Below are 8,810 nucleotides of genomic sequence, written 5' to 3'. Positions count from 1 at the left end.
AGCATGAGAGAGATCACAAGCAGAGGGGAGGGGTAGAGGGAGAAGCAGATTCCCTGCTGGGAGTCAGATGTGGGGCTCGATCGCAGGACCTGAGATCATGACCTGAGCTAAAGGCAGATGCTTAACCAACTGAGCCACCCAGGAGTCCCAAGTCTGGCCATTTCTTATAAAACTGATCATGTAATTATCATACAACACAGCAATTGTACTCTTGGGCATTTAGACTACAAGATGAAAACTTATTCCCTGCCTCCAGGTTCTGAGAAGATGGCAAAGGTCTCAGAGCTTTACAATGTCACTTGGGAAGAAATGGTGTCACTTGGGAAGAAATGTGAGATAAAACGAGAAAATGGAGAGAAGAAAACTCATGAAACAGTGAGAAAACTGTGGAAGTTGGAGAAGAATTAATTAATGAATATGCTTCTAAGCTTGGAGATGATATTTGGATCATATATGAGCAAGTGATGATTGCAGCCCTATGGTCAAGATGACTTGGCACTGTTTTGTCTTCAGGAGTTGAGAAGACAGTTCCCTGGCAGTTACAGTCAAGAGACTAACTGGCATGAGATTTGAAGCCACGGAAAGATATGATGATGCTATACAACTATATGATAGAATTTTACAAGAACATCCAACGAACAATGCTGCAAGAAAGCATAAGCTTGCCGTTTGAAAAGCCCAGGGGAAAAATGTGGAGGCCATTCTGGAACTGAATGAGTACTGGAACAATTTGTTGGGGACCGACAAGCCTGACATTAACGTGCAGAACTTTGTATCAGTGAATGTGACTATGCTAGAGCAGAGGAGCTAATGATGACCAATCCCCATGACCACTTACACTGTCAGCAGTATGCTGAAGTTAAATATACCCAAGATGGACCTGGAAACCTCGAACTTTCAAGAAAGCATTTTGCACAGGCACTGAAACTCAACAACAGAAATATGAGAGCTTTGTTTGGGCTTTACATGTTGGCAAGTCATATTGCTTCTAATCCAAAATCAAGTGCAAAAACAAAAAAGGACAACATGAAATATGCTAGTTGGGCAGCTAGACAAATAAACAGAGCCTATCAATTTGCAGGTCGAAGAAGGAAACCAAATACTCTCTTAACACAGTCAAAGACATGTTGGAAACACTGCACATCACTCAGTCTTAAGGTTTCAAACTCTTTCACATCACATTTCACAACTGCACAACTGAACTTATTGGCCTGTGAATTATTTACGAAATGCCTAGTGCTATTTATAGACTAATTTTGTGTTAAGAGGGAAATTGTAAAGAAGGTTTATATAAGACTAAAAATAACTTTTATTGCTAAGCAGGAAGGTGGAGAAAGTCCACGGAAGAGAGACTGAACAAGATTCATATTGACTGCACATCATTCTCTTCATATCACACATATGTAACTTCTTTTAAAATACAACCTGATGTAGAAATCCCATAAAAAATCATGTGATTTATTAAACTTGCAAAAAAAAAAAAAAAGAAAACTTATGCTCACACAAAAACATGTATACAAATATTCTTAGTGGCTTTATTTCTAATAATCCCAAAAAGGAAAAAATCCAAATGTCCTTCAATGCATGGATTGTTAAACAAACTGTGGTACATTAATAATGCTACTCAGGGATAAATAGGAACACACTGTTGATACACAAACTAACTTGGACAGATTTTAAGGGTATTATGTCAAATAAAAAAGCCAACCCCAAAGGCTACATACTATATGATTACAATCATTTTTGAAATGACAAAGTTATAGAGATGGTTAATAGATTAGTAGTTGTCAATGGCTAGGCAGAGTGGAAGGGGGATGTATTTATTAAAGTATGTCATACAGGATTGCTGTATTGATGGAACTGTTTTATATCTTGATTATGGTGGTGACTACAAGAATCTATACATGATAATACTGCAAACACACAAGTACGTGTAACACTGGTACACCTAAATAAGGCAGATTGTATCAATGTTTGATTTCCCATCGTGACACTGTGTTATAGTTATGCAAAATCTTACCATGGGGAAAACTGGGTGAAAGATATGTGTGATCTCTATTATTACCCACAACTTAATATGAATGTACAATTACCTAAATATAGTCTAATTTAAAAATATTACAGAAGATTGATAGTTGGCAGATTTCTGATATTTTGGGGAGCAGTGCTCTTAATATTTTAATTATTGGCTAGGTCTATACATATATAAATGCTAACACCACCCATATTTTGTTAAAGAAATAACTTTTTATTCTAATTTTACCTAGGTTTTAAAATCAGGCACAAGGGGCACCTGGCTGGCTCAGTCAGTTAAATGTCTGACTCTTGACCTCAGCTCAGGTCTTGATCTCAGGGTCTTGAGTTCAAGCCCCACATTGGGCTCCATGCTGGGTGTGAAGCCTACTTAAAAAAGTAAAGTAAAATGAAATAAAATAAAAGTAAAATAAAATCAGGTACAAATGCTAATGCCCCCTAAATAATTTTATAGTATTTATTGATATTACTTTCTTAACTCGATGTATTATTTTGTTGTTTTTCATTCATAAGTTTCCTAATATTGAAACACCTTTACATTCCTGGCATAAACTCCAATGGGTAATAGTTCATCATTTAAAACATTTTCCTTTATAGAAAACTTCACATACAAAAGTTGAGCAATAATACGATGAGTCCCTACGTACACATCACCTAGATTCAACAACCACGAAATCATGGCCAAATTTGTTTCATCTCAACCCTCAGATACTCCTCTTCCTCCACCAAAGTATTTTAAAGTCCCAAACGTCATATAATTTCATCCACTAAGAGGCAGTGACTTTTTAAAAAACGCATAAGCACAATGTCACTATACACTCATAATTAACAATTCTTTAATATTATCCAATATCCAGCGTTCATATTTGTTTAAAGGGGGATCCAAGCAAGTTTCACATACTGCAATTTGTTGACATGACTCCTACTTCTCTTTTAAGCTGTAGAATCTTCTGTCATATCTTACTTTTTCCTTGTAAGTTTTTGTTAAACTGCTGTTTATCCTGTACTGTCTCCCAGGATTTGGGTTTTGCTGGTTACCTCCCGATGATATTTATTTATTTGTTTGTTTTTATTTTTTAATTAACATACAATGTATTATTTGTTTCAGGGGTGCAGGTGTGTGATTCATCAGTCTTACGCAATTCACAGTGTTCACCATAACACATATTCTCCCCAGTGTCCATCACCCAGCCACCCACCCCTCCAACCCCCCTCCTTTCCAGCAACCCTCAGTTTGTTCCCTGAGATTAAGAGTCTCTTATGGTTTGTCTCCCTCTCTGGTTTCATCTTGTTTCATTTTTTCCTCTCCTCTCCTATGATCCTCTGCCTTGTTTCTCAAATTTCACGTATCAGTGAGATCATATGATAATTATCTTTCTCTGATTGACTTATTTCGCTTAGCATAATACACTCTAGTTCCATCCACGTCGTTGCAAATGGCAAGATTTCATTCTTAATGATGGCTAATATTCCAGTGTGTGTGTGTGTGTGTGTGTATACCACATCTTCTTTATCCATTCTTCTGTCCGTGGACATCTGGGCTCTTTCCATAGTTTGGCTATTGTGGACACTGCTACTATAAACATTGGGGTGCATGTGCCCCTTCAGATCACTACATTTGTATCTTTGGGGTAAATACCCAGTAGTGCAATTGCTGGGTGGTAGGGTATCTCCATTTTCAACTTTTTGAGGAACTGCCATACTGTTTTCCAGAGTGGCTGCACCAGCTTGCATTCCCACCAACAGTGTATGAAGGTTCCCCTTTCTCCACATCCTCATCAACATCTGTCGCTTCCCAACTTGTTAATTTTAGCCACTCTGACTGGTGTGAGGTGGTATGTCACTGTGGTTTTGATTTGTATCTCCCTGATGCTGAGTGATGTTGAGCACTTTTTCATATGTATGTTGGCCATTTGGATGTCTTCTTTGCGGAAATGTCTACTCATGTCTCCTGACCATTTCTAGATTGGCTTATTTGTTCTTGGGTGTTGAGTTTGATAACTTCTTTATAGATTTTGGATACTAGCCCTTTATCTGATATGTCATGTGCAAATATCTTCTCCCATTCTGTCGGTTGTCTTTTCGTTTTGTTGACTATTTCCTTTGCTGTGCAAAAGCTTTTTATCTTTTTTTTTAAAAAAGATTTTATTTATTTATTTGACAGAGAGAGAGAACACAAGCAGGAGGAGTGGGATAGGAAGAAGTAGGCTTCCCATTTGAGCAGGGAGAGCAGGGAGCCTGGTGCAGGGCTCGATCCCAGGACCCTGAGATAATGACCTGAGTTGAAGGCAGACACCCAACTGACTGAGCCACGCAGGTGCCCCGAAAGCTTTTTGTCTTGATGAAGTCCCAATAGTTCATTTTTGCCCTTGCTTCCCTTGCCTTTGGTGATGTGTCTAGGAAGAAGTTGCTGCAGCTGAGGTACAGGTCACTGCCTGTGTTCTCCTCAAGGATTTTGATGGATTCCTGTCTCACATTTAGGTCTTTCATCCATTTTGAGTCTTTTTGTGTGTGGTGTAAGGAAATGGTCCAGTTTCATTCTTCTGCATGTGGCTGTCCAATTTTCCCAACACCATTTGTTGAACAGACTGTCTTTTTTCCATTGGACATTCTTTCCTGCTTTGTCAAAGATTAGTTGACCATAGAGTTGAGGGTCCATTTCCAGGTTCTCTATTCTGTTCCATTGATCTATGTGTCTTTTTTTGTGCCCGTACCACACTCTCTTGATGATTACAACTTTGTAATAGAGCTTGAAGTCCAGAATTATGATGCCACCAGCTTTGCTTCTCTTTTTCAACATTCCTCTGGCTATTCGGGGTCTTTTCCCCCCAGGTTCCATACAAATTTTAGGATTATTTCTTCCATTTCCATGAAAAAAGTTGATGGTATTTTGATAGGGACTGCATTAAATGTGTATATTGCTCTAGCATAGACATTTTCACAATATTTGTTCTTCCAATCCATGAGCATGGAATGTTTTTCCATTTCTTTGTGTCTTCCTCAATTTCTTTTACTAGTATTCTATAGTTTTCTGAGTACAGATCCTTTGCCTCTTTGGTTAGATTTATTCCTAGGCATCTTATGGTTTTGTGTGCAATTGTAAATGGGATCGACTCCTTAATTTCTCTTTTTTCTGTCTTGTTGTTGGTGTATAGAAATGCAACTGATTTCTGTGCATTGATTTTATATTCTGCCACTTTACCGAATTCCTGTATGAGTTCTAGCAGTTTTGGGGTGGAGTCTTTTGGGTTTTCCAGATAAAATATCATATCATCCACAAAGAGTGAGAGTTTGACTTCTTCTTTGCCGATTTGGATGCCTTTTATTTCTTTTTGTTGTTTGATTAAGCTGAGGCTAGGACTTCCAGTACTATGTTGAATAGCAGTGGTGATAGTGGACATCCCTGCTGTGTTCCTAACCTTAGGGGAGAAGCTCTCAGTTTTTCCCCATTGAGAATGATACTCACCGTGGGTTTTTCATCTATGGTTTTTACGATATTGAGGTATGAACCCTCTATCCCTAAGTGAAGTGTTTTAATCAAGAAAGAATGCTGACTTTGTCAAATGCTCTTTCTGCATCTTTTGAGAGTATCATATGTTCTTGTTCTTTCTTTTGTTTATGTAGTATATCACATTGATTGATTTGCAGATGTTGAACCAAACTTGGAGCCCAGGAATAAATTCCACTTGATCGTGGTGAGTAATCCTTTCAACGTACTGTTGGATCCTATTGGCTAGTATTTTGGTGAGAATTTTTGCATCCATGTTCATCAGGGATATTGGTCTGTAATTCTCCTTTTTGATGGGGTCTTTGTATGGTTTTGGGATCAAGATAGTGCTGGCTTCATAAAATGAGTTTGAAAGTTTCCTTCCATTTCTAATTTTTGGAACATTTTAGAAGAATATGTATTAATTCTTCTTTAAATGTTTGGTAGAATTCCCCTTGGAAGCCATCTGGCCCCAGGCTCTTGTTTTTGGGGAGAGTTAGGATTATTGCTTCAATTTGCTGGTTATGGGTCTGTTCAGGTTTTCTATTTCTTCCTGGTTCAGTTCTGGTAGTTTATACATCTCTAGGAATGCATCCATTTCTTCCAGATTGTCTAATTGTTGGCATATGGTTGCTCATAATATGTTCTTATAACTGTATTTCTTTGGTGCTGGTTGTGATCTCTCTTCTTTCATCATGGTTTTATTTATTTGGATCCTTTCTCTTTTCTTTCTGATAAGTCTGGCCAGGGGTTTATCAATCTTATTAATTCTTTCAAAGAACCAGCTCCTAGTTTTGTTGATCTATTCTACTGTTCTTTTGGTTTCTATTTCATTGATTTCTGCTCTGATCTTTATTTCTCTTCTCCTGATGGGTTTAGGCTTTATTTGGTGTTCCTTCTACAGCTCCTTTAGGTGTAGGTTAAGCTGTGTATTTGAGACCTTTCTTGTTTCTTGAGAAAGGCCTGTATTGCTGTATACTTTCTCTTAGAACCGCCTTTGCTGCATCCCAAGATTTTGTTTTCATTTTCATTTGTTTCCATGAATTTTTAAAATTCTTCTTTAATTTCCTGCTTGACCCATTCATTTAGTAGGATGCTCTTTAGGCTCCATGTATCTGAATTCTTTCCAACTTTCTTCTTGTGACTGAGTTTGAGTTTCAAACCACTGTCATCTGAAAATATGTGGGAAATGATCTCAATCTTCTGATATCATTTGAGACCTGATTTGTGACCCAGGATGTGATCTATTCTGGAGAATGTTCCATGTGCACTAGAGAAGAATGTATTCTGTTGCTTTGGGATGGAATGTTCTGAATGTATCTGTGAAGTCCATCTGGTCCAGTATGTCATTTAAAGCCCTTATTTCCTTGTTGATCTTTTGCTTAGATGATCTGTCCATTTCAGTGAGGGGGGTGTGAAAGTCCCCTACTGTATTATTGTCAATGTGTTTCTTTGATTTTGTTATTAATTGGCTTATATAATTGGCTGCTCCCATGTTAGGGGCATAAATATTTACAGTTAGATCTTCTTGTTGGATAGACCCTTTAAGCATGATATAGTGTCCTTCCTCATCTCTTATTACAGTCTTTGGTTTAAAACCTAATTTGTCTGCTATAAGGATTGCCACCCCAGCTTTCTTTTGACGTCCATTAGCATGGTAAATGGTTTTCAACCCCCTCACTTTAAATCTGGTGGTATCTCTGGGTCTAAAATGAGTCTCTTCCAGACAGCGCATCGATGGGTCTTGTTTTTTAATCCAATCTGATACCCCATGTCTTTTGATTGGGGCATCTAGCCCATTTAAATTCAGGGTAACTATTGAAAGACATGAATTTAGTGCCATTGTATTGCCTCTAAGGTGACTGTTACTGTATATTGTCTCTGTTCCTTTCTGGTCTATGTTACTTTTAGGCTCTCTCTTTGCTTACAGGACCCCTTTCAATATTTCTTGTAGGGCTGGTTTGGTGATCGCAAATTCTTTTAGTTTCTGTTTGTCCTGGAAGGTTTTTATCTCTATTTTCAATGACAGCCTAGCTGGATATAGTATTCTTGGCTGCATATTTTTTAATTTAGTGCCCTGAATATATTATGCCAGTCCTTTCTGACCTGCCAGGTCTCTGTGGATAAGTCTGCTGCCAATCTAATGTTTCTACCATTGTAGGCTACATACCTCTTGTCCCGAGCTGCTTTCAGGATTTTTTCTTTGTCTCTGAGATTTGTAAGTTTTACTATTAGATGTTGGGGTGTTGACCTATTTTTATTGATTCTGAGGGGGGTTCTCTGTGCCACCTGGATTTTGATGCCTGTTTTCTTCCCCAAATTAGGGAAGTTCTCCACTATAATTTGCTCCAATATACCTTCTGCTCCCCTCTCTCTTTCTTCTTCTGGGGTCCAATTATTCTAATATTGTTTCATTTTATGGTATCACTTATCTCTTGAATTTTCCCCTTGTGATCCAGTAGTTATCTTTTTCTCAGCTTCTTTATTCTCCATCATTTGGTCTTCTATATCACTAATTCTCTCTTCTACCTCATTTATCCTAGCAGTTAGCGCCTCCATTTTTGATTGCACCTCATTAACAGCCTTTTTGATTTCCACTGGTTAGATTTTATTTCTCCAGAAAGGGATTCTCTAGTATCTTCTATGCTTTTTTCAAGCCCAGCTAGTATCTTTATAATCGTCATTCTGAACTCTAGTTCTGACATCTTGCTTATGTCCATGTTGATTAGGTCCCTGGCAATTGGTACTGACTTTTGTTCTTTTTTTTTTTTTTTTTTAAGATTTTATTTATTTACTTGACAGAGATAGAGACAGCCAGTGAGAGAGGGAACACAAGCAGGGGGAGTGGGAGAGGAAGAAGCAGGCTCATAGCGGAGGAGCCTGATGTGGGGCTCGATCCCATAACGCCGGGATCACGCCCTGAGCCGAAGGCAGATGCTTAACCGCTGTGCCACCCAGGTGCCCCTGACTTTTGTTCTTTTTTTTGAGGTGTGTTTTTCTGTTTTGTCATTTTGTCCAGAGAAGAACAGATGAATAAGAGAACAAAATGCTAAAAGGGTAACAACGACTGCAGAAAAACATACACTAAACAAATCAGAAGAGACCCAAAACTGGGGGGAAAAGAAAAAAAAATAATATGATCAGGCTGGTGAATAGAACAGAGCCACACACTAGATTTTGGGTGTATTTTGGTCTGCTAAAAGAAACTGCATCCCAAATTTTTAAAGAAAGAAAAACTTAAATATATACAAAAAATAAGGTTAAAAATAATGAAGGGGTAGAATATGAC

The 8,810-nt window shown here is 38.0% G+C and overlaps 1 pseudogene; it reads left to right on the top strand.

Moving 5' to 3' along the window:
• The first annotated feature begins 267 nt into the window (after positions 1-267).
• On the top strand, positions 268-1,157 carry LOC113268597 (ER membrane protein complex subunit 2-like; annotated as a pseudogene).
• The last annotated feature ends 7,653 nt before the right edge of the window (positions 1,158-8,810 follow it).

The sequence above is a fragment of the Ursus arctos genome, unplaced genomic scaffold (genome assembly GCF_023065955.2).
Source record: "Ursus arctos isolate Adak ecotype North America unplaced genomic scaffold, UrsArc2.0 scaffold_32, whole genome shotgun sequence".
Taxonomy (NCBI): Eukaryota; Metazoa; Chordata; class Mammalia; order Carnivora; family Ursidae; genus Ursus; species Ursus arctos.
Note: the sequence above shows the minus strand (reverse complement) of the source record. Positions and strands in the feature narration are given on the sequence as shown.